Below are 25,321 nucleotides of genomic sequence, written 5' to 3'. Positions count from 1 at the left end.
AACTTATAGAGATGCTTAAGGTGGATACAACTGCAACTAACCCTCAGCTGTGAGAAGTACCAAGCATTTACACAAGTTTTCGGTGTCTGAATATAAAACAGAATTTTGTATTTCACCAACAGCAATCATAACAGAAAGGTATAAGATAAAGATGCAGAACCTTTAATTTTACAATTAATAAGCTTCACTCACGTAACAACGCAGTCATGTTTTTGGAGTTTTAGAATTAACACGAAAAACGTACACATTATATATTTACACACACTCACTCTCTCTCGGAAAAGGTTATCTGGCCAATAAACAAGAGTGCTTTTGTTGTTTAGTTGTCTCTGAGCTAGTGGGTTGAGAGCGGTTATGATGTCTCCTATACACAGCACACAGACATGAGGGATTCCTACTCTCCTTTCTCTATGTAGCACATGTTCAGAAGCAGCAGCAGCATGGAGGTGGTTATACAGCAGTACTGAGCAGTGTAGATGTGAATTCAGCACTAACGAGATAAGCACTGAATATAAAGCTGCAGTGCACCACGTTTAAGTCTTTGTCACTATGGTCCTACACTTAAAAATCCACAGACTTTACCAGGCAGATGTAATCTGATCTCTTAGTAAGCTTCCAGTCCATCCTTCCTTAAGCAAGACACATTTTAGCAGTTTTTAAGAGGATGATGAGCTAAGAAGACAATGGGAAGGAGAAAAAATGGCTCCTAAGTGCAGAAAAAAGCGCCAATTTTGGTTTGGTGCTGGGAGGTGCACTCTCTAGCTCCCCTATCCCGGCAGTAGAGGATCGCATGCATAGTGAAGCTTCTACTTGTAAAAAGGCAACTTTGAGAAAAAAAAAAAAAAAAACTAAGAAACCGGCCATATTGCCAATGCCCAGACGGTTGGGCAGTGTAAGGCTATGTGCACATGACATCTTTTTGATCCGGTGTCCAAGGGGAAGATAGTTCAGGTCCTGCCGGCGTCTTTTATTCTATGCCTCCATGTACAGAGAGAGCGGCTTCCCAGTGGCAGCCATCCACATAAAAAAAAGAACAGTCGCTTCGTTCCACCGCTTCAGGGTTTCCTCTTGCATGTGCGCACATTAAGAATCTGCAGCAGACATTTGTGCGTCGGAAAGCGGCTTATTTTTTCCTTGCAGATTTGAAGCAGTTTCACGTTCGCAGCATGTCGATTCTTTCAGTGTTTTTCCAGCATTTTCTCCCATTGAAATGACTGGAGAAAAAAACTAAAGCAATAAATGCATAAAAAAAAAAACATTTTCCTGGCAAGAGTTTATTTTTTTTGGGGGGGGGGTACAAAAATTTCTACTGCAAACACTAAGTCTGCGCACACATTGCAGCTTTGTGGCGTTTTCAGATTTGGCAAAAACAAAACTAAAAACCCTGAAGGGTTTCCTGATGCCAGAAAAGTGCATGAGATTCCTGATGTCTCACGCACACGTTGCTTATTTTTTCCTTGCAGACTTAAACTCTTTTGGCATTGTGCTGCAGATTTCATCCTTACTACTGAGTGGAGAAAAAAACCTACACGTTGGGCCAGGTTCACACACACACACGTTGGGCCAGGTTCACACACACACACACACACACACACACACACACACACACACACGTTGGGCCAGGTTCACACACACACACACACACACACACGTTGGGCCAGGTTCACACACACACACACACACACACACACGTTGGGCCAGGTTCACACACACACACACACACACGTTGGGCCAGGTTCACACACACACACACGTTGGGCCAGGTTCACACACACACACACACACACACACGTTGGGCCAGGTTCACACACACACGTTGGGCCAGGTTCACACACACACACACACACGTTGGGCCAGGTTCACACACACACACACACACGTTGGGCCAGGTTCACACACACACACACACACGTTGGGCCAGGTTCACACACACACACACACACGTTGGGCCAGGTTCACACACACACACACACGTTGGGCCAGGTTCACACACACACACACACGTTGGGCCAGGTTCACACACACACACACACACACACACACACGTTGGGCCAGGTTCACACACACACACACGTTGGGCCAGGTTCACACACACACACACGTTGGGCCAGGTTCACACACACACACACACACACACACACGTTGGGCCAGGTTCACACACACACGTTGGGCCAGGTTCACACACACACACACACACGTTGGGCCAGGTTCACACACACACACACACACACGTTGGGCCAGGTTCACACACACACACACACACGTTGGGCCAGGTTCACACACACACACACACACGTTGGGCCAGGTTCACACACACACACGTTGGGCCAGGTTCACACACACACACGTTGGGCCAGGTTCACACACACACACACACACGTTGGGCCAGGTTCACACACACACACACACACACGTTGGGCCAGGTTCACACACACACACACACACGTTGGGCCAGGTTCACACACACACACACACGTTGGGCCAGGTTCACACACACACACACACGTTGGGCCAGGTTCACACACACACACACACGTTGGGCCAGGTTCACACACACACACACACGTTGGGCCAGGTTCACACACACACACACACGTTGGGCCAGGTTCACACACACACACACGTTGGGCCAGGTTCACACACACACACACGTTGGGCCAGGTTCACACACACACACACACGTTGGGCCAGGTTCACACACACACACACACGTTGGGCCAGGTTCACACACACACACGTTGGGCCAGGTTCACACACACACACACACACACGTTGGGCCAGGTTCACACACACACACACACACACGTTGGGCCAGGTTCACACACACACACACACACACACGTTGGGCCAGGTACACACACACACACACACACACACACGTTGGGCCAGGTTCACACACACACACACACGTTGGGCCAGGTTCACACACACACACACACGTTGGGCCAGGTTCACACACACACACGTTGGGCCAGGTTCACACACACACACACACGTTGGGCCAGGTTCACACACACACACACACGTTGGGCCAGGTTCACACACACACACACGTTGGGCCAGGTTCACACACACACACACGTTGGGCCAGGTTCACACACACACACGTTGGGCCAGGTTCACACACACACACGTTGGGCCAGGTTCACACACACACACACACACACACACACACACGTTGGGCCAGGTTCACACACACACACACACACACACGTTGGGCCAGGTTCACACACACACACACACGTTGGGCCTGGTTCACACACACACACACACGTTGGGCCAGGTTCACACACACACACACGTTGGGCCAGGTTCACACACACACACACGTTGGGCCAGGTTCACACACACACACACGTTGGGCCAGGTTCACACACACACGTTGGGCCAGGTTCACACACACACGTTGGGCCAGGTTCACACACACACACGTTGGGCCAGGTTCACACACACACACGTTGGGCCAGGTTCACACACACACACGTTGGGCCAGGTTCACACACACACACGTTGGGCCAGGTTCACACACACACGTTGGGCCAGGTTCACACACACACACGTTGGGCCAGGTTCACACACACACACGTTGGGCCAGGTTCACACACACACACACACGTTGGGCCAGGTTCACACACACACACACGTTGGGCCAGGTTCACACACACACACACGTTGGGCCAGGTTCACACACACACACACACACACGTTGGGCCAGGTTCACACACACACACACACACGTTGGGCCAGGTTCACACACACACACACACACGTTGGGCCAGGTTCACACACACACACACACACGTTGGGCCAGGTTCACACACACACACACACGTTGGGCCAGGTTCACACACACACACGTTGGGCCAGGTTCACACACACACACACACACGTTGGGCCAGGTTCACACACACACACGTTGGGCCAGGTTCACACACACACACGTTGGGCCAGGTTCACACACACACACACACGTTGGGCCAGGTTCACACACACACACACACGTTGGGCCAGGTTCACACACACACACACACGTTGGGCCAGGTTCACACACACACACACACACACACGTTGGGCCAGGTTCACACACACACACACACGTTGGGCCAGGTTCACACACACACACACACGTTGGGCCAGGTTCACACACACACACACACACGTTGGGCCAGGTTCACACACACACACACACACGTTGGGCCAGGTTCACACACACACACACACACGTTGGGCCAGGTTCACACACACACACACACACACGTTGGGCCAGGTTCACACACACACACACACACGTTGGGCCAGGTTCACACACACACACACACGTTGGGCCAGGTTCACACACACACACACACGTTGGGCCAGGTTCACACACACACACACACGTTGGGCCAGGTTCACACACACACACACACGTTGGGCCAGGTTCACACACACACACACACGTTGGGCCAGGTTCACACACACACACACGTTGGGCCAGGTTCACACACACACACACGTTGGGCCAGGTTCACACACACACACACACGTTGGGCCAGGTTCACACACACACACACACGTTGGGCCAGGTTCACACACACACACGTTGGGCCAGGTTCACACACACACACACACACACGTTGGGCCAGGTTCACACACACACACACACACACGTTGGGCCAGGTTCACACACACACACACACACACGTTGGGCCAGGTTCACACACACACACACGTTGGGCCAGGTACACACACACACACACACACACACACGTTGGGCCAGGTTCACACACACACACACACGTTGGGCCAGGTTCACACACACACACACACGTTGGGCCAGGTTCACACACACACACGTTGGGCCAGGTTCACACACACACACACACGTTGGGCCAGGTTCACACACACACACACACGTTGGGCCAGGTTCACACACACACACACACGTTGGGCCAGGTTCACACACACACACACGTTGGGCCAGGTTCACACACACACACGTTGGGCCAGGTTCACACACACACACGTTGGGCCAGGTTCACACACACACACACACACACACACACACACACACACACGTTGGGCCAGGTTCACACACACACACACACACACGTTGGGCCAGGTTCACACACACACACACACGTTGGGCCTGGTTCACACACACACACACACGTTGGGCCAGGTTCACACACACACACACGTTGGGCCAGGTTCACACACACACACACGTTGGGCCAGGTTCACACACACACACACGTTGGGCCAGGTTCACACACACACGTTGGGCCAGGTTCACACACACACGTTGGGCCAGGTTCACACACACACACGTTGGGCCAGGTTCACACACACACACGTTGGGCCAGGTTCACACACACACACGTTGGGCCAGGTTCACACACACACACGTTGGGCCAGGTTCACACACACACGTTGGGCCAGGTTCACACACACACACGTTGGGCCAGGTTCACACACACACACGTTGGGCCAGGTTCACACACACACACACACGTTGGGCCAGGTTCACACACACACACACGTTGGGCCAGGTTCACACACACACACACGTTGGGCCAGGTTCACACACACACACACACACACACACGTTGGGCCAGGTTCACACACACACACACACACGTTGGGCCAGGTTCACACACACACACACACACGTTGGGCCAGGTTCACACACACACACACACACGTTGGGCCAGGTTCACACACACACACACACGTTGGGCCAGGTTCACACACACACACGTTGGGCCAGGTTCACACACACACACACGTTGGGCCAGGTTCACACACACACACACACACGTTGGGCCAGGTTCACACACACACACACACACGTTGGGCCAGGTTCACACACACACACACACGTTGGGCCAGGTTCACACACACACACACACGTTGGGCCAGGTTCACACACACACACACACACGTTGGGCCAGGTTCACACACACACACACACGTTGGGCCAGGTTCACACACACACACACACGTACACACACACACACACACACACACGTTGGGCCAGGTTCACACACACACGTTGGGCCAGGTTCACACACACACGTTGGGCCAGGTTCACACACACACGTTGGGCCAGGTTCACACACACACGTTGGGCCAGGTTCACACACACGTTGGGCTTTTGCAGTGTTTTTTTTCTCTGCAAATTTTCAGCTGCGTTTTACACTACCAGCAAAGTCTTTGAGAATTCAGAAATCTCATGCACACATATTTGTTTTCTTTTTCCTGACTAATTTGCAAACTGCACCATATCACTTCTTTCAGCAATTTTTTAAGCATTTCTTAGCCATAGGAAAAAAATGGGTAAGTGCAAAAGCGCAGAAAAAAAAAATGCAGGAATCCGCTTTTGCTGCATTTTTGGTGCAAAAACCTAAGGAAGTTGAATAATGATTTTTTTCGGGGGGGGGGGGGTAAACTTTATGAACACGTAACGTACAAGAGACAACAAAAACATAGCAATAGAATTGCAGCAAAAAAAAAAAAAAAAAACACATAGTAAAACCTGCTTTACTTCTTTACTACCAAGAGAGCAAATTTTGCCTGCGGAAAAGAAAACCCCCAGCAAAAACGCAACGTGTGAACATAGCCTAGAAAACACAACACAAACGCCTGTATTTTATGCCGCATTTTTCCTGCCGATGCATCAGTATTTGGAGCAGATTTGCTGGAAATTTTTCTGCTGCCGATACTGAACATGTGCACATCACCGAAGACTTTAGTTACTTTGTGGGCTGCTTTTTTCATTGGTATTATTTTGGCATCCAGCAGACTAAGCCTATGTTCACATCCACACTCAGACTCCATTGGGGGAGAACCGGAAACATCACGTTTTATGACCAGTAAAGCACAGAGCGCAGCACTATCTGTGCCTCCAATATCGGGATCCGTCCGCAACAGTCCGAGCTAGTTCGCTCTGGTGTCATTATTGGTAATGGGCGAAACCTCTATGGTTCTGGATGTTTCGCACATCTGATATGCATTCCCGACGCTGCGCACGATCATCGTTAACCTCATCTTCATGTCCGCATTTGGTTTTCTTGCAGGAAACACAATACTGTATTTGACTACACTTTGGGAACTAAATCTAAACCAAATCCAGAAATTTCAGACCATGTCCTCGAGATTCAGTAGAATCACTTGCTGATTTTTTTACACTTTCCTTTTTTCTCTTTTTTTTTTTTTTTTTTTTTTATTTCTTCCTGACATAAAAAAAAGAAAAAAAAAAAATTAGGCTCCCATTCACTTTACCATTTAATGTGCAGAAAACCAGGGGGAAAAAAAAAAAAAAATCCAAGTGTGTGAAATGGTTACAAAAAAATAAAAAATTGCAATTCCGCCTATGTTTTTTTTTTGGGGATTTTAAGTTTTAGTGTCCAGTAAAAACCACCTGGTTCCACTATTGGTCATGTCGGTACGATTATGGTGATACTAAACTTGTATTAATTTAAATCTTTATTTTTTTATGCAAATATCTCCCAAACCGCCACACTTATCCAGATCACACCACAGAGAGCGACAGCGGCAATTAAGTGCTTAAACTGCAGCAATCAAATCCAGCTCCTATCGCTGCTGCTGGAGGCAGGATCCAGCTGTGTAACACAACCGGCACCCGACATTGATGGTGCGGGCTCAGCCGCTGTGGCTGCTCCATACATCGGCACCCAAGTGTCAGGAAGGACTTGTATATAACTAAAAAACATTACGTCAAAGCCATACCTGTTCACGAGCTGTATGTGGGATCACAGCTCGGCTTCTACAGCTGCAGTACCACACACAACCTGGGAAACAGGTGTGGCGCTGTTTTTTTTTTGTAAGAAAGCAGCTTTTTTCTACTCTTACACAATCCCTGTACTATGTAAAAAACGGAAAAAAAAAAAAACTGCCCTTCCAGAAACGTAGATTATCTTGTAGCAACCTGTAGAATCCTACGACTAGTTTCCCAATTAACTCACTGCATGTTCTCGCTCTGCAGGGACTAGCTTGTTTAAACAAGAAAGCAAAATAAATTAAAAAAAAAACAAAAAAACATGTTTTTTCTATTTCCCGCCAGCGGCAGTCCGGCTCTTACTGTAAACACAAATGTTCTCATTCACTGACAGCAAGCAGAACTCATGAGAAAGGTGAGGAATCACAGAACAGAACCAGATTGCACAAGTACACAATGTGATTGGGATTCTTGGGCAAAAAAAAAAAGTTTCCTCTACAGGAAACTTGAAATCTGAGAATCCAAGATGGGGAAGGTTTAAATCATCAAACAACCGGAAATCCTCCTGCAGATTTTAACTAGGCCCTAACTATATAATGAGAAGCACCATAAAGAATGATGGCCGGACAATGGAAACATACCGTATATTGCCAAATAAATGAATAAATGTCAGTACTATACAGCGTTTGACAACCAGGCATGGTAAAAAAAATAAAAATACTAAATATACTATACACACACACACACACACACACACATATTTCAAACATAATATATATATCTCTATAGCAGTTCCAGTACATACCGCCGCCATATATTACTAAAATAGTAACGCTATACAAAGATGAAACACAAATTTATACATTCCGCATATAATAATAAGAGTGCCATCCTCGTCATACACTGCACTATACATTGTACAGTATCAGTGTAAATACCGCCATATGGTTCTCATGTAATAAAAACATAACCTCTCCACAGTCTGATAAAAGTGCAATACCTTGTCGGAAAAATGTAACATAAAATGATTTCGTCCAAGCGCAGTCCGATATGTTTTTTTTCCACGGACTCAATGACTGTCATGGCAGAGTACAATACGATTATCGGTTGCAAATTGTGTGTGCTGCAATTTTTTTCCTCGGACAGATTCGATCCAAAATTGGACATGTGCACTGACCCATAGAATACCATTGGTCCGAGAGTGGAACCAGTGCTGTTCTGCTCCTCTTTTAACCAACATCACTGCTCTGCACACTCTCCGGGGGGGGGTGTGTGTCACATTGCGCTCTACACACTCTCCGTGGGTGGGGTGTGTCACGCCGCGCTCTACACGCACTCCGTGGGTGGGGTGTGTCACGCCGCGCTCTACACGCACTCCGTGGGTGGGGTGTGTCACGCCGCGCTCTACACGCACTCCGTGGGTGGGGTCACACCGCGCTCTACACGCTCCCCGGGGGGGGGACACGCCATGCTCTGCACACTCTCCTGGGGGGGGGGGGGGTCACGCCGCGCTCTGTGGGACCCGGGAGTGGCTTTTAGGCCGGGCTCGCACTTGCAAGAAGCTTGCACGAGTCTCGCATCTCGATACCCGGCACTGTTGCTGGCGTTTGGGGCCGGAGTGTGCGGTTGCATGTATTTCTATCCAGCTGAGCGCTCCGGTCCGAGTGACGGCGACAGCCCCGGGTATTGAGATGTGAGACTCGTGCAAGTTTCTCGCAAGTGTGACCCCGGCCTTACAATGTAAGTCTATGGAGTTTCAGAACACGGCTCCATAGGTTTCCATTATAAAAGACACTCCCAGCTCTTGCATTAAGTGATGAGTAGACTTGAGACCGGTGATGTCACTGAGAAGAGGAGCAGAACAGCACTGGATCCTGGAAATATTCATAGGAAGGCTTCCTGAAATGTAACATGTTTTGAGCGGGAAAAAAGAAAAAAAAAAAATCATAGCTTGCTTTCTATAGTTGGCTGCAGAATGGGTTGACCGAGACCCCATCAGTGAGCTCGTTCTGACAGGAGAGTTAATAAACTCTTATCTTCCTATTTCTGATCACATTAGGGGTATGTGCACACATTAGTGGATTTGGCCCTGCGGATCTGCAGCAGATTCCCATGCCGTGTACAGTACCATGTAAACCTATGGAAAACAAAAACCGCTGTGCATATGCTGCGGAAAATTCCGTGCGGAAACGCAGAAGTTTATTTTCCGCAGCATGTCAATTCTTTGTGCGGAATCCGCAGCATTTTTACAACTATTCCATTATAGGAATACGCAGGTGTAAAAACGCACAAAATCTGAAGAAAATCCACAGGGAATCCACAGGTAAAACGCAGGCATTTTACCTGTGGATTCAGCAAAATCTGCACGGAAAAATCAGCAGCCAAATCCGCAACGTGTGCACATACCCTGAACCAAACCGTCCTGGTAAATACTCCCCACTGCTAGAAATGAGTTACAGCCCATCCTCACAGATCAGCCCGGTCCATGACATGTAGAATGACACCCAAGGAGTCGCAAATGGCTGAAGGTTGTACAAACTTGAAAAAACAAACATTCTGGGTCTTTTTTTTTTTTTTTTTTTTTTCGGTGTGCTCCCCGCAGGAATGATCTCTGCATCCGCCCGGGCTTGCTGGCACATGTTGAGCCACGTCCCTGAGAAATCACCTCTGCACATAGCTATGCAAAATCTTGGCACTGAAAACTCCGGGAGCATTAGAATATAGCAGAGCCGGGTGTGCAGAGCCTAAACAGCCGCACACAAGCTCCCTGCTCGTAGATATGGCCTCCACAATCCAGAGCCTTACAAATCCCTTCCCATTAAGAAACTGATTAAAAAAAATCCACTTCTATTATTTATTAATCATATGGAAACAATCATTAAGCAGGTTCTCTTATTACCGAAGCCAAAAAAATTTGCACAATCTCAAAAAACAAATCTTATGGAAACCATCATCAAGCAGGTTCTCGATTAGGACACGAGCACGCTCGCTCATCACTAATCATCAGCACTATAGTAAATATAAAATATTTGTATTTTTAAATAATATTATGGAAACCATCATCAAGCAGGTTCTCTCAATACTGTATCCAATAACACATTTCTGTTTGTATTTTTTTTTTTAAAATATGCAAGTCATCATCAAGCAGGTTTTCATTACTGTATCCAAATATATTTCTAAATAATATTATGGAAACCATCATCAAGCAGGTTCTCTTACTACTGTATCCAATTATATTTCTACTTGTATGTTTAAATAATATTATGGAAGCCATCACCAAGCAGGTTCTCTCATCACTGTATCTCTTTATATTTTTAAAGAATATTATGGAAACCAAAGCTGCATGCGACTTTACTATTTTTTTTTCTTTAATCTTTGTGCGGTTTCTACAGGTTTTTAAAATCTGCATAATAATAATCTTTATTTTTATATAGCGCTAACATATTCCGCAGCGCTTTACAGTTTGCACACATCATCATCACTGTCCCCGGTGGGGCTCACAATATAATTCCCTATCAGTGTGTCTTTAGAATGTGGGAGGAAACCGGAGTACCCGGAGGAAACCCACGCAAACACGGGGAGAACATACAAACTCCTTGCAGATGTTGTCCTTGGTGGGATTCGAACCCAGGACCCCAGTAATTCTGCCAATTTATATTTTTCTTTGCTATTCACTTTATAGGAGGATTAATATTAGGATATTTTAATCAGTGCACATGTGGCGATATTTAATAAGATCATTTTTTTAGAATTTTACATTCCAGGAAAAGGGGGATAGGGGTGTTAAAAAAATATATAAATATTAAAGTTTATATAACTGTTTTTGTAACTTTGTTTTTCATTACTCTTTCTAGGTGATTTAAACCTGTGACCACTTGATCTCTTGTACAATTACTGCAAAAAAAAATTGCCTTTGGTACCTAGTCCCAGTTTGTGCTTTACAGATGTACAACCGTGGTAAGGTTTGACTTCCGTGATCAGAGCTATCTCTGGGTGGCAGCTGCCCACTACATAGCAGTTCACACATTCACACTACCCACCAAAGCTGATTGGTCAGCCATGCAGGAGCTTCCACAGTGGCCATAGTTGTCGTCACTCATCACCCAACTTTCCTAGGTTCCTGGATGTTTGTTGCACTGTCTGGAACATAGATTGTCCACTCTTTGGCCACTTGAATGGGATGAGCTGCAGTACGAGGTGCTTCAAAGGGTGGACTGCCATGCCTGTGCAAATAATGAAGGTGCCAACTCAGACTGATGATAGTTCCGGAGATTGGACCCCAATGATTAAATAAAAAAAAACAAAATTTCCGAAAATGGATTTAATTTCCACCTTAAGAAGAAAAAAAAAAATCCTTCCAGCATTAATGCAGCCGAGGTACGAGGCCTAATGCCCACGACGTTACAGCACGTTCGTGGCCATCGTTCGCCCCAGTGAGGCAGAGGTGACTGTTCGTGGCCACATTCCCAATGTCTGTTGTGTGTAAATACCATTATTGTGTGTGGAATAAATGTCCACCATGATAAAATCACCATGAAAAAAAACAAAACAGATACTTAAAATAGACCATCCTCAGGTAACGGGGGCGGCTGGGGCCTCACTAATACCCTATTAATGACACAGGTAACGATCCCTCTCCGGGGACAACATCCACTGTCACATCCTCAGATACTAGATCCCAGGTGCCAACTTCATACATCTCATACAGTCATTAAAACCAATCCCAAAACAGCAAAATTCACTTCTAAATGTCTCACAGTTCAGGACTAAACATCTATTCCCATAGATCCTGGCTGCAGAAAGTCCAGGATGTGCAGAGAACTTGTAAATTGAATTTTTTGGGTTGTTTTCTCCAAAATTAGGGTTTTCTTGCTTTTGCACAACCGCTACTTCCCGCACGCCCTGACAGTCAGAGGCCACCGTGCCTACTAGTAGCTGTGGTTTCACAACATCTAGAGATCCCTGGTTTATAGACTTGTGTTCCGGCACAACGTCTAATCCACCCCACACACGAGCTCCACGTTTATCAGAGGAGTCTCCGTCATCAGACATTGGTGAGCAGGTCAGACCGCTCTGACTCGAAGGCCACATCACCACTGAATAACCACATTATGAAGTGTCCTAGCTGAACGGTCTATAAATCAGTCTCCTCGGATGGATAAATACAGTATGTAGCACGGGAACATCCATCCCAAAGAAAGAAACACATCACCAAGCCATGGAGCCCCATCGTCAGGAGCGGTCACCTCTATGTAATATGCTCAATCATTTCTACAAATTATAGAAGAAGGTTATTTAGAGGTCTCCAGGTTACAGATCTACACAATTTAGCAGCCCATCTCCCCTCCCCCTCAACATGTCTGCAGCACATGGTCTTATCCCCCCTTTCCACAATCATCCATCTCTCATCATTCGTTTTCACTGTACCATGCATTCTTAATCACATTGTCTTATTTCCCGCTTCCCCCATCTCTACGGATTATCGTCCATTCCTCCTGCTTCCCCCATCTCTACGGATTATCGTCCATTCCTCTCGCTTCCCCCATCTCTACGGCATATCGTCCATTCCTCCTGCTTCCCCCATCTCTACGGATTATCGTCCATTCCTCTCGCTTCCCCCATCTCTACGGCATATCGTCCATTCCTCCCGCTTCCCCCATCTCTACGGCATATCGTCCATTCCTCCCGCTTCCCCCATCTCTACGGCATATCGTCCATTCCTCCCGCTTCCCCCATCTCTACGGCATATCGTCCATTCCTCCCGCTTCCCCCATCTCTACGGCATATCGTCCATTCCTCCCACTTCCCCATCTCTACTGTATTTCATCCATTTCCTCCCACTTCCCCCATCTCTATAGCAATATTGTCCATTCCTCCCGCTTCCCCCATCATCTCTACAGCACATTGTCCAGTCCCCCAATTCTCCCCCCCCCCACCATCTCTACGGCATATTATCCAGTCCCCCATTCCTCCCCATCTCTATAGCAATATTGTCCATTCCTCCCGCTTCCCCCATCATCTCTACAGCACATTGTCCAGTCCCCCAATTCTCCCCCCCCCCACCATCTCTACGGCATATTATCCAGTCCCCCATTCCTCCCCATCTCTACGGCATATTGTACCATTTCCTTGACCATCTCAATGGCATATCGCCCATTCCTCCCTTTTTCCCCATCTCATAGAATGGCAGAGTTGGAAGGGACCTCCTGGGTCACCGTGTCTTACCCCCTGCTCAATGGGGGATTCACTTCCGAGCAGGGCCCTCACTCCTCTTGGTATTTGTTATAATCTATGTGATTATTGTTATGCTGTAATGTCTATTGTCTGTACAAGTCCCCTCTGAAATGTAAAGTGCTGCGGAATATGTTGGCGCTATAAAAATAAAATTTATTATTAAACCAGCTCAAACAGATGTCTGTCCAGCCTCTGTGTGAAGACTTCCATTGATGGAGAACTCACCACCTCTCGTGGCAGCCTGTCCCACTCATTGATCACACCAACTGTCAAGAAGTTTTTTCTAATATCTAATCTGTGTCTCCTCCCATTCAGTCTCATCCCATTGCTTCTAGTCTTTCCTTGTGCAAATGAGAATAAAGATGATCCTTTTACAATGTGACAGCCCTTGAGTGCATCGTCCTATTCCCCTTCCCCATTTTAGATGCTGGCATACCCACAATTATTGAAGCATAACACGCTTCAGAAAAATCAACCTGCAGCAACTTTTCTGTGCACATATTCGTTCAGTGATTTTCTTGTTAGCTTAGTAGAAAGTGTTCACTAGGACAAGGCAGCTGATATAATTCAATCAGCCTGATAAAATGCTAAGACCAGACTCTAGAAGAACGACCTAAAAATTGTGATAAACTCCAAGCACTGAGTAGACAAGAATGAGAAATCATCAGTCAGAATTTGGGGCACAAGCAGATTTCCAGCTGCCGGAGCAAAGAACGATTCAGCAGATCTATACAATGTATGCGCGTAATAAAAGTGATCAAACGCCTCCTGATCTATACATTATATGTGTCTATCCCCAACAGGAGGAACACCAGAGCTGCACAACGCGTCCACCTACAATCGAGCCACATATCTCACAGTGTATATGCAATCTATACAATATATAACCCTAAAAAAGGAACCAAACTCACGAGTCAGACACTGGCCGTGTTATTGCAGCTTTGTTTTTTTTTTTTTGTTTTTTTTTTGTTTTTTTTTTAACGCTGCGTAATTTCAGAGAAAATACTGAAAAGTCTACCGAGGACATTGGCCCCGATTCATTAAGATCGACGTTTCATACTCCAGTCTTAATGACGGGCGGATAATATGCACAGAACATCACTCAATGAAGTCGGTGGATCTTATCAGTGGGGTGCGCTTTGCCTCTCTTTATGGACCTGCCCAGAACTGGCCTGAAAATGGCAGAAGTCGTTGAGCTTTTGCTCCACTTCGCCGTGCAAAAATAATAATAAAAAAAAATATTTTGCAACTTTTTAAAGTGTTGGACAAAACTTTTCTGGGAAAACGCTGATAGATCACAGCCTGTGCGTCTCAGAATAGAGGTGCTAATAAAAGTGTACCTTACATCAAAAAACAGGAACAAAAGTAACTGAATAGGCCCCAATGGGGCTTTAAGTGACTTTTTTGTTAATGTTTATGCGCCAAATTCTCCAAAATAGCGCACATAATTCTTGATTTTTTGGGCAAAAGTAAAAGTCTCTTTATTTTTACCTTTTATTTTAACTTTTTATACACCTTATTAAAAGCAAAAAAAAATATTTTTTACAGTCTGGTAAACTAGTGAATAAGCAAAAAAAAAAAAAATTTAGACAAAAAAAAAGCACAAAATCAACATTCACTCGGTCCCAAAGACTGCATGTAACTACCGATCATTACAATGTATGCCCAAAAATTACGATCATTACATTTTTGCCATAATTGCAAAGACCAAATACAGCCTACTCTCCAATGGAAGAACCCATATCCGGACTCCAACTAAGTCATCCATGTGTTTCCCCCCCCACGATCAACACAAGGCATCCCCATAGCCCCCCCCACGATTGGCACAGCATATACCCATAGCCCCCCAATCGGCACAAGGCATCCCATAGCCCCCCCATGATCGGCACTGGCACTGCATATACCTATAGATCCCCCCAATCGGCAAGAGGCATCCCATAGCCCCCCCCCCCCCATGATCGGCACAGCATATACCCATAGCCCCCCCAAATCGGCACAAGGCATCCCATAGCCCCCCATGATCGGCACTGCATATTCCTATAGATCCCCCCAATCGGCAAGAGGCATCCCCATAGCCCCCCCCATGATCGGTACGAGGCATCCCACGATCGTCATGACGCATCTTCATAGCCCCCAATTGGCACCACACATCCTAATAGTCCCCCCGATAGCCACGTATCCACATGGCCCCTCCGATGGCCACAGCATATCCTCGCAGCCCCAGTTATTACACTGTATGCACATTTCCATGTTTACCACAATGTAGCCACGTATGTCTTGGTCGTTACAATGTGTCAGCCTAGACCTGAGCTCCACCTAACCCTCCATCCACAATGTATCCTCACATCTCCCCAGGTATCCCCATCTTCTCCCAGTTCCACACAATCTGTGGATAGCAGAGCCCCCCAGGGGTCAGGTAAGTCTCAGCCTCCAGTGATCTCCTCCACCTGAGACCTACTCACCAGTTCCTGTACTCTCTCCCTGCTGTTTTCGCCTGCAGTTTGAGCAGGGCTCCTCCACAGCACAATCCCAGGCTGCTGTGTGCACCTGGAGCTCAGTCCATCCTCAGTAATGGCTTCCTGCTTCTTGTGTCACACACCTGACAAACAAGTTTGACAACTTTGCAGTTGCTGCCTGCTCAGTCCATGGAAATGTTCACACAGAGGGTGCTCACCTGCAGCAGGAGGGGAGGGGTGGGCAAATGATGTATGGAGGGTCCTGGGAGTGTCTGACACACATCATGTGACCTCAGGTAAGGGGAAGCCTGGGGTACCTGGTGTGGAGCCCTCCTCCATCTTCAGTGACCTCCTTACATCCTCCAGTCTAGGCAATTTGAATGTGATCATGTTACAAAGTTACTCAGTCAAATAAAAGGGAGACAAATAAGAAAAGCAGGCAAATCCTGAGCGCCTGAGAAGAAAGAGCAGCTACGACACGACAGGTATTTATGTACTGACGGATGGCTCAGCCTTAGGCCTCTTTCACACTTCAGTTTTTTGCATCAGTTATAATCCGCCAAAAAGGCGGACAAGCGGATCCGTTCTCAACTGATGTGAATGGGTGGCACAGGATCCGTTTTCAGACGGATCCTGAAAATGAAGAAATTTAAAGGAATCGCTGGCCGAGAGAGAGAGAGAGAGAGAGAGAGAGAGAGAGAGAGAGAGAGAGAAAAAGAATGAGAGAGAGAATTTTTTTTTTTGTCCGGCACCCAGAAAGAAATTCGGGTTAAATCAGTGTTTGCAGGATCCGCCAGAGAAAAAAACGTTGCAAGCTCCGTTTTGAAATTTTTGAGGATGGTGACGGACAGCAACTTTTGGCGGATCCTCACAAAAAAACGGATGCAACGGACAGCAATCCGTCACAATCCGCCATTAATGCAAGTCAATGGGAAAAAAACGGATCCTCAAAAAAAAATTGAGGATCCGTTTTTTTTCAAAACCTGGAGGATTGTGACTGATTGTAAAAAACGGAAGTGTGAAAGAGGACTAATGGGATCTCCATTCCTAGGGGGTCACATAGATTCAGAACCAAGATGGGTCACACAGATTCAGAACCAAGATGGGTCACATAGATTCAGAACCAAGATGGGTCACATAGATTCAGAACCAAGATGGGTCACATAGATTCAGAACCAAGATGGGTCACATAGGTTAAGAACCAAGATGGGTCACACAGATTCAGAACCAAGATGGGTCACATAGATTCAGAACCAAGATGGGTCACATAGACTCAGAACCAAGATGGGTCACATAGATTCAGAACCAAGATGGGTCACATAGGTTCAGAACCAAGATGGGTCACACAGATTCAGAACCAAGATGGGTCACATAGATTCAGAACCAAGATGGGTCACATAGATTCAGAACCAAAATAGGTCACATAGATTCAGAACCAAGATGGGTCACATAGATTCAGAACCAAGATGGGTCACATAGATTCAGAACCAAGATGGGTCACATAGATTCAGAACCAAGATGGGTCACATAGATTCAGAGCCAAGATGGGTCACATACACTCACTGGCCACTTTATTAGGTACACCTGTCCAACTGTGTGTTAAGACTTAATTTCTAATCAGCCAATCACATGGCGGCAACTCAGTGCATTTAGGCATGTAGACATGGTCAAGACAATCTCCTGCAGTTCAAACCGAGCATCAGTATGGGGAAGAAAGGTGATTTGAGTGCCTTTGAACGTGGCATGATTGTTGGTGCCAGAAGGGCTGGTCTGAGAATTTCAGAAACTGCTGATCTACTGGGATTTTCACGCACAACCATCTCTAGGGTTTACAGAGAATGGTCCGAAAAAGAAAAAAAATCCAGTGAGCGGCAGTTCTGTGGCCGGAAATGCCATGTTGATGCCAGAGGTCAGAGGAGAATGGGCAGACTGGTTCGAGCTGATAGAAAGGCAACAGTGACTCAAATTGCCACCCGTTACAACCAAGGTAGGCAGAAGAGCATCTCTGAACGCACAGTGCGTCGAACTTTGAGGCAGATGGGCTACAGCAGCAGAAGACCACACTGGGTACCACTCCTCTCAGCTAAGAACAGGAAACTGAGGCTACAATTTGCACAAGCTCATCGAAATTGGACAGTAGAAGATTGGAAAAACGTTGCCTGGTCTGATGAGTCTCGATTTCTGCTGCGACATTCGGATGGTAGGGTCAGAATTTGGCGTAAACAACATGAAAGCATGGATCCATCCTGTCTTGTATCAACGGTTCAGGCTGGTGGTGGTGGTGTCATGGTGTGGGGAATTTTTTCTGGGCACTCTTTGGGCCCCTTGGTACCAATTGAGCATCGTTGCAACGCCACAGCCTACCTGAGTATTGTTGCTGACCATGTCCATCCCTTTATGACCACAATGTACCCAACATCTGATGGCTACTTTCAACAGGATAATGCGCCATGTCATAAAGCTCGAATCATCTCAGATTGGTTTCTTGAACATGACAATGAGTTTACTGTACTCAAATGGCCTCCTCAGTCACCAGATCTCAATCCAATAGAGCATCTTTGGGATGTGGTGGAACGGGAGATTCGCATCAGGGATGTGCAGCCGACAAATCTGCGCCAACTGTGTGATGCCATCATGTCAATATGGTCCAAAATCTCTGAGGAATGCTTCCAGCACCTTGTTGAATCTCTGCCACGAAGAATTGAGGCAGTTCTGAAGGCAAAAGGGGGTCCAACCCCTTACTAGCATGGTGTACCTAATAAAGTGGCCAGTGAGTGTAGATTCACCACCAAAATAGATCACATAGATTCAGAACCAAGATGGGTCACATAGATTCAGCACCAAGATGGGTCACATAGATTCAGAACCAAGATGGGTCACATAGATTCAGAACCAAGATGGGTCACATAGATTCAGAACCAAGATGGGTCACATAGATTCAGCACCAAAATAGGTCACTTAGATTCAGAACCAAGATGGGTCACATAGATTCAGAACCAAGATGGGTCACATAGATTCAGAACCAAGATGGGTCACATAGATTCAGCACCAAGATGGGTCACATAGATTCAGCACCAAGATGGGTCACATAGATTCAGAACCAAAATGGGTCACATAGATTCAGAACCGAGATGGGTCATGTAGATTCAGAACCGAGATGGGCCAAGTAGATAGAGCCATGTAATCAATAATATCCAGATTGTAGGGGGGTATAATCAGGGTCGGACATACCATTGGTGTCACCCGTGCAGCCTCTCAGGGGCCCGGAAGCTCCTGTGTTCTCTATCAGAAAGCAGCTGCCAGACATCTCTGGCTGAGACCTTTGAACAAAATGGATCTGCAGTCTGAATGTCTTCCAATATTCAATTATGCAGGGCCCCTATTAGCATCAGTCTAATCTGGAGGGGCAAGTTACCACAATGTTTTTTTTTAAGTGGTGGATTTTCTGCACCAATTGGCTAAATTAGGTTACTTGCGTATTTTTTAACTTGCATTTAAAATTTTTTTTTCTAGTGCAATTTTCATCCCATTTTGGGTTGTTGTAACAAAAAAAAAAAGCTTTTTTTTATTTTGAAAACTTCCTAGCTTTGACAAAACTTCCAACTAATTGTCATGTGCAGGTTACAAGCATTTTTAGTGCATTTTTAGGCTATGTTCACACTAGGCATTTTTTCAGAGATGTTTTTTTTTTATTTTTATGCAAATTTTCACCTGCGTCTTGCAGTGCCAGCAAAGCCTATAAGATTTCAGGAATCTCATGCACTCAGCTTGTTTTTTTCGTCCTCAGGATTTTGTGCCTTTGCTTGGTTTTTGCAGAATGGAGCATGTCACTTCTTTCACTGTTTTTTCAGCGTTTTTTACCCATTGAAATTAATGGGTAGTATAAAAAACGATGCAGAAATGCAGGGATCAGGTTTTGCTGTGTTTTTTTGGCCAAAACCTGTTGAAATTTAATCAATTTTTTTTTTAATTTTTTGCATAAAATTTTATGAGCATGATGCACCAGAGACAAATGTAGCCTGACAAAATCGCAGCAAAAAAACAAGCAAAACCTGCTTTTTTGAGACAACCTTCTTACTTACCAAAAAGCAGGTTTTGCTGCAGAAAAAAACGCCCAGTGTGAACATACTGTGGAAACGATCGAAAAATGTATATATTTTTTTTTGTGTGTGCAGATTTCTCCAAGCAACCTCTTTCTGCTGAGCTTTTACACTGCAACCTAGTTAATCAAGCAGAGCTGCAGTGTAAAGTATGGTGGTGAAAGAGTGCAGAAGACCTTACCACTCCACTTTAGGCTTCCTTCATTAAAAAAAAGACATTTGTACACTGGATCCAATTCCTCCTTGTCTCAGCGTCTACCATTATTGATGTTGGGGATTTAGATATTTGTACTTTATCATTATTTTTAGTAAGCCGAGCTGGAGTGTAAAGCATGAGGGTGAAAGCACAGCTTATATACCTATAGATGGATAAAGGTCCTTTCTGTTTCATAAGATGAAAATTCATCTTTTTTTTTTTTTTTTCCATTTTGTTTCAAACAATCGTTCATTCCCGGCCCCGATTGGAGATCCTTCATTTTGACTCAAAGGACAGGATTAGGCATTAACTCACTTATTAACCAGGAAAAGATTCATAAATGACCCCAGAGCCCCGGGAAGAGAGGCTGCTGGTAATACAGAAAACGCCGCCCTGGCTTGTATCAGGCGTGGGCAGTCAGGACATGCTGGGACCTGTAGTTTCACAACACCTGCGGGCCATCAGTAAAGAACAGAGTCTGTGGTTTTCTTAGCTTCTGCTGCAATCCCCATAACTTTAGAAGAGATTAACCTGTTCCTGCCTGCAAGCTACTTCACAGCGACATTTCTCATTTCCATCGTTTAACCCTTTTTAGGCACCCTAATGAAGCACCCTGGGGTGGCCTTCGAAGGTATGTCCAAAATGCTGTCTGGAACTCTACAGCGCCAGAAGAAATATGAAAATATCGGAAATTGCTGACATTTCATACACCCTGACCAAAGAAGGGAAGGAGAAAGAGGACATATGACTAGCCTCCACTTGGCCAAACTGTCAAGAGCCCCCTGGCATATACACCGAGTTGGCACAAAAGTCAGGTAGGGCTGAAGTCTGGGCTCTGTGAACCCACTTGAGATCTTTCTCTTGAAACTCATCCCTCCCTATCTTTTTGGAGGCATGTATACAGGGAGCGCAGTCATGTAACCCCAAACTGTTTCTGCAAAGTTGGAAGCGACAATTGTGTAAAATGTATTTTAATGCCGCAGTAATAATATTACTCTTTACGGCTCATTCTCACGTCCGATTTTTTTGACATACAGGAAAAATAAGACTGATTATTACATAGTTACACAGGCTGAAAAAAGACCTAGGTTCATCAATTCTGATCGGAGTTTGGTACGAGTGTCATTAGTTTTTCTCGTATGTGGAGAAAAAAAAAAGTTACTCCAATCTGATTTTTTTTTTCACAGAGCCATTGCATGGTCAACTTTGATCCAACCCTCGGAAAAAAAATAAATTGGACACGTCTCTAATATTTTCCACAGACCACTCAGTCCGAGGAAAAAAAAATCAGACCTGCACATCCCCATAGACTATCATAGGTACGAGTGCTATCCATGAAAACCTCGGATAGCACTCATGTGCAAAAATCAGACGTGTGAATAAGTACTTACTGGGAAAAAAGCTGGCTATGCACAATTTAGCTGTCGGACGAACGTGTGCTCTTTAGACAGCCATGTCTCCTGACTCGGCTGAGGATTCATGTGCTTTTCATAGGAAGAAAGAAGTGATCGATCCACTACAAGAAACCCTGGAAATAAAGGATCCAACTGATGGATTCTGCTCTCATCCGACATCAGTTGTCAGGACAGATTCGGGAAGCTCCCATATGTATCGGATGGTCAGCCAAAATCAGAGGGTTTGGATGACTTTCACCTAATGTGAATGGGGGCTTTAGTGACTTGTTCAATGCATTCAGTTATGGCTGAAAGTCTTGGCACCCCTGAAATTGCTCCAGAAAATAATTGCACTTACACGTTTTGTTATACACATGTTTATTTCATTTGTGTGTATTGGAACAACACAAAAAAAATGAAGAAAAAAGGGAAATTGGGCATAATTTCACACAAAACTACAAAGAAGCGGATTTCTCTGATAAAATGTTACAAACTGTCTTATTTTCATGTGTACAATTAAATTATTAAATAAAAATGAAAACATATTTGATATTTCCGGACCAATATTTCGTACCAGATTTGACACCTATCTTCTGTCAGGAGACATGGGGGATAACTTCACGATCGTCGATGATCCGACTGCTGGGACTCCCAATGATTAGGAAGCTCTAAACTTGGTATAACCTCTAAAACGAATGAAAAATAAATAAATATAACCAAATAATTAAAATACAGAAAAAACATGATGGGTTAATAAGATAGTAGATGATCAGTCTCAGCCTACAGAAGATAGTCGTTTTATGTCAGATTCCCGGGGTTAGATGAGGATACTGATCTCTTCAGTCTGAGTCGTTACTTGATTTACAAGTTTAGACATGTCATCATCCCGTATAAGAACTGCAGCCGGGACCACGGGAAGGGAGAGCTCCATGATGGAAATGCTTAAAGGGACCCATGCGATGCTAAAAATCTCACTTGAATTTAAAGGGAATCTGTCACCCCTTTTTTGAGATATCATATAATGATATCATTCAATTGTGTGTCACATAAGGATTCTCTTAGTACTTTTGCTTCCCCCTGACCCCGCACCTTTCATGCATAAATACCTTTTTCATATCGGTTCAGATGTATGTAAACTGCCACGGTCCGGTCCAATGGGCAGGGCTTATTCAACTGCTCCCCCCTCCCTGTCTTCCTCTACACAAGAAGAAATGCGTAGAGCAAGACAGGGAGGGGGGAGCAGGTGAATAAGCCCCGCCCATCGGACCGGACAGCAGCAGTTTACATACATCTGAACCGATATAAAAAAGGTATTTATGCATGGTTAGGTGCGGGGTCAGGGGGAAGCAAAAGTACTAAGAGAATCCTTATGTGACACACAATTGAATGATATCACTATATGATATCTCAAAAAAGGGGTGACAGATTCCCTTTAAGTAAATTCTTAAAGGGGTTGTTCAGGATTGGAAAAACACATGGCTTCTTTTTTTGCAGATACAGCGCCCCCTAATGTTCACAGGTTGCTTGTGGTATTGCAGCTCAGCCCTATTTACTTTGGTGGATTAGAGCTGCAATACCAGACAAAACCTCTGGATAGATGAGGCACTATTCGTTGCAGTCATCCTTTATTTAGGCTTTTCTTGGTTCTTTACACTAGTCCGGTCAATTACCTCTCACCCACCCATGCAATACCCTTCTCTGTACTGACAAGGGGCATAAAACCATGTGCCAAAACTCATTAAAGGGCCGGACAATGACTTATAGCTGTCTCCTGTAGGTGGCACTAGAGATCCAGAATTTTTTCATATGCAGGATGGCTAATTTGCATACATTTTACCTAGGAAGCATTGCGGTTTCCTCAAGGAGAAACAATACACCTTGGAAGAAGGTTGGATGATATGTATTATTATCAGTTCAACTTACAAAAGAGATTGATCCTCACAGTTGTACAGTTACATACTTCTTTATCCTTCGCCGCAACTGGAAAGATGAGCGATGCAGAATCTAGGAAAGCTGGGTGACATCCACAGGTGCATGTGTAACAGTAACATGAAATTCACGTCAACCCTTGAACATAATGGGGGAAATTTATCAGCCATTATTTATCTCCATTATAGGCATTGGATGGGGCTGGGGTCTGGGCTCTGTGCGGCCGCTCATTTTCTCCCCCCTCCATGTCTGTATGGATCTTGTGCACTGGGCGCAGTCATGGGGAACCGAAGAGGGTCTTCCCCAAACTGTTCCCACAAAGCTGGAGGCTACAATTGTCCACATTGTCTTGTATGAAGGATTAGGATTTCCCTTCACTGGAACTAAGGGATCAAGGCCGCACCCTGATAACAGCCCCTAGCATTATCCTCCTCCACCATCTGTACAGGGGCACAATGCAGTCAAGGGGGTAACGTTCTCCTGGAATCCCCAAACCGAGACTCCTCCATCAGACGCAGATAAAGAAGTGTGATCTGTTACTGCACATAACACGTCTCCTCCCGAGTCCAGTGGTGGCTACTTTACACCACTACATCCGACACTCGACATTGTGCTTGGTGATGTACAGCTGCATGCAGCTGCTCGGCCATGAAGCTCCCAGCGGGGGCGCAATGTTTGTTCTGATGCTATACCAGAGGAGGTCTGGATTCTGCAGTTATGGAGTCAGCAGAGGGTTGGTGAAGCTTGTGCGCTCTGCTCCTCACCATTACAGGGCCTCCACTTCATGGAGCAGTTGCTGTGATTCCTTCTACTGCTCATTAATATCAGTCACAGGAGATGGGGGAAGAAATACCATGAACGGACTTGTTGCCCTGCTGGCTCCTATTACTGGACCAAGCTGGGATCAGTGAGCGCTGCATCACCGGCCGTTCTGTCACGTGTTAGTATATGTAGACAGCATGGCGGGGGGCCGGATGTTATACACTTCGGATAAAAGGGCCGGATATTATACACCTGGGGCGAGGAGCCGGATGTCATACACCTGGGCGAGGGCCTGGATGTTATACACCAGGGGCGAGGAGTCGAATGTTATACACCTCAGGCGAGGGGCCGGATGTCATACACCAGGGGCGAGGAGACGGATGTCATGCACCTGGGGCAAGGGGCCAGATGTCATACACCTGGGGCGAGGGGCCGGATGTTATACACCTGGGGCGAGGGGACGGATGTTATACACCTGGGGCGAGGGGACGGATGTTATACACCTGGGGCGAGGGGACGGATGTCATACA

General features: G+C 45.9%; 1 protein-coding gene and 1 long non-coding RNA gene across 5 annotated transcripts in view; one reads left to right on the top strand and one right to left on the bottom strand.

The window, feature by feature from the left end:
* LOC141097574 (phospholipid-transporting ATPase IC-like) overlaps nt 1–16,766 on the bottom strand; it is a 71,806-nt gene extending 55,040 nt beyond the window's left edge. The window contains exon 1 of one of the 4 annotated variants that reach the window (XM_073584819.1): nt 16,629–16,766. The gene's annotated coding sequence lies outside the window, so the exon portion shown is untranslated. The other 3 variants (XM_073584818.1, XM_073584820.1, XM_073584821.1) reach the window with 3 other exon arrangements.
* An 18-nt stretch (nt 16,767–16,784) lies between these two features.
* On the top strand, nt 16,785–22,645 carry LOC141097577 (uncharacterized). Its single transcript, XR_012234002.1, has 3 exons — nt 16,785–16,895; nt 21,302–21,521; nt 22,201–22,645. It is a non-coding gene; the product is annotated as an uncharacterized lncRNA (long non-coding RNA).
* The last annotated feature ends 2,676 nt before the right edge of the window (nt 22,646–25,321 follow it).

The sequence above is a fragment of the Dendrobates tinctorius genome, unplaced genomic scaffold, assembly GCF_039654945.1.
Source record: "Dendrobates tinctorius isolate UK_male_01 unplaced genomic scaffold, ASM3965494v1 ptg000085l, whole genome shotgun sequence".
NCBI lineage: Eukaryota > Metazoa > Chordata > Amphibia > Anura > Dendrobatidae > Dendrobates > Dendrobates tinctorius.
This window is presented reverse-complemented; position numbering and strand designations above follow the sequence as displayed.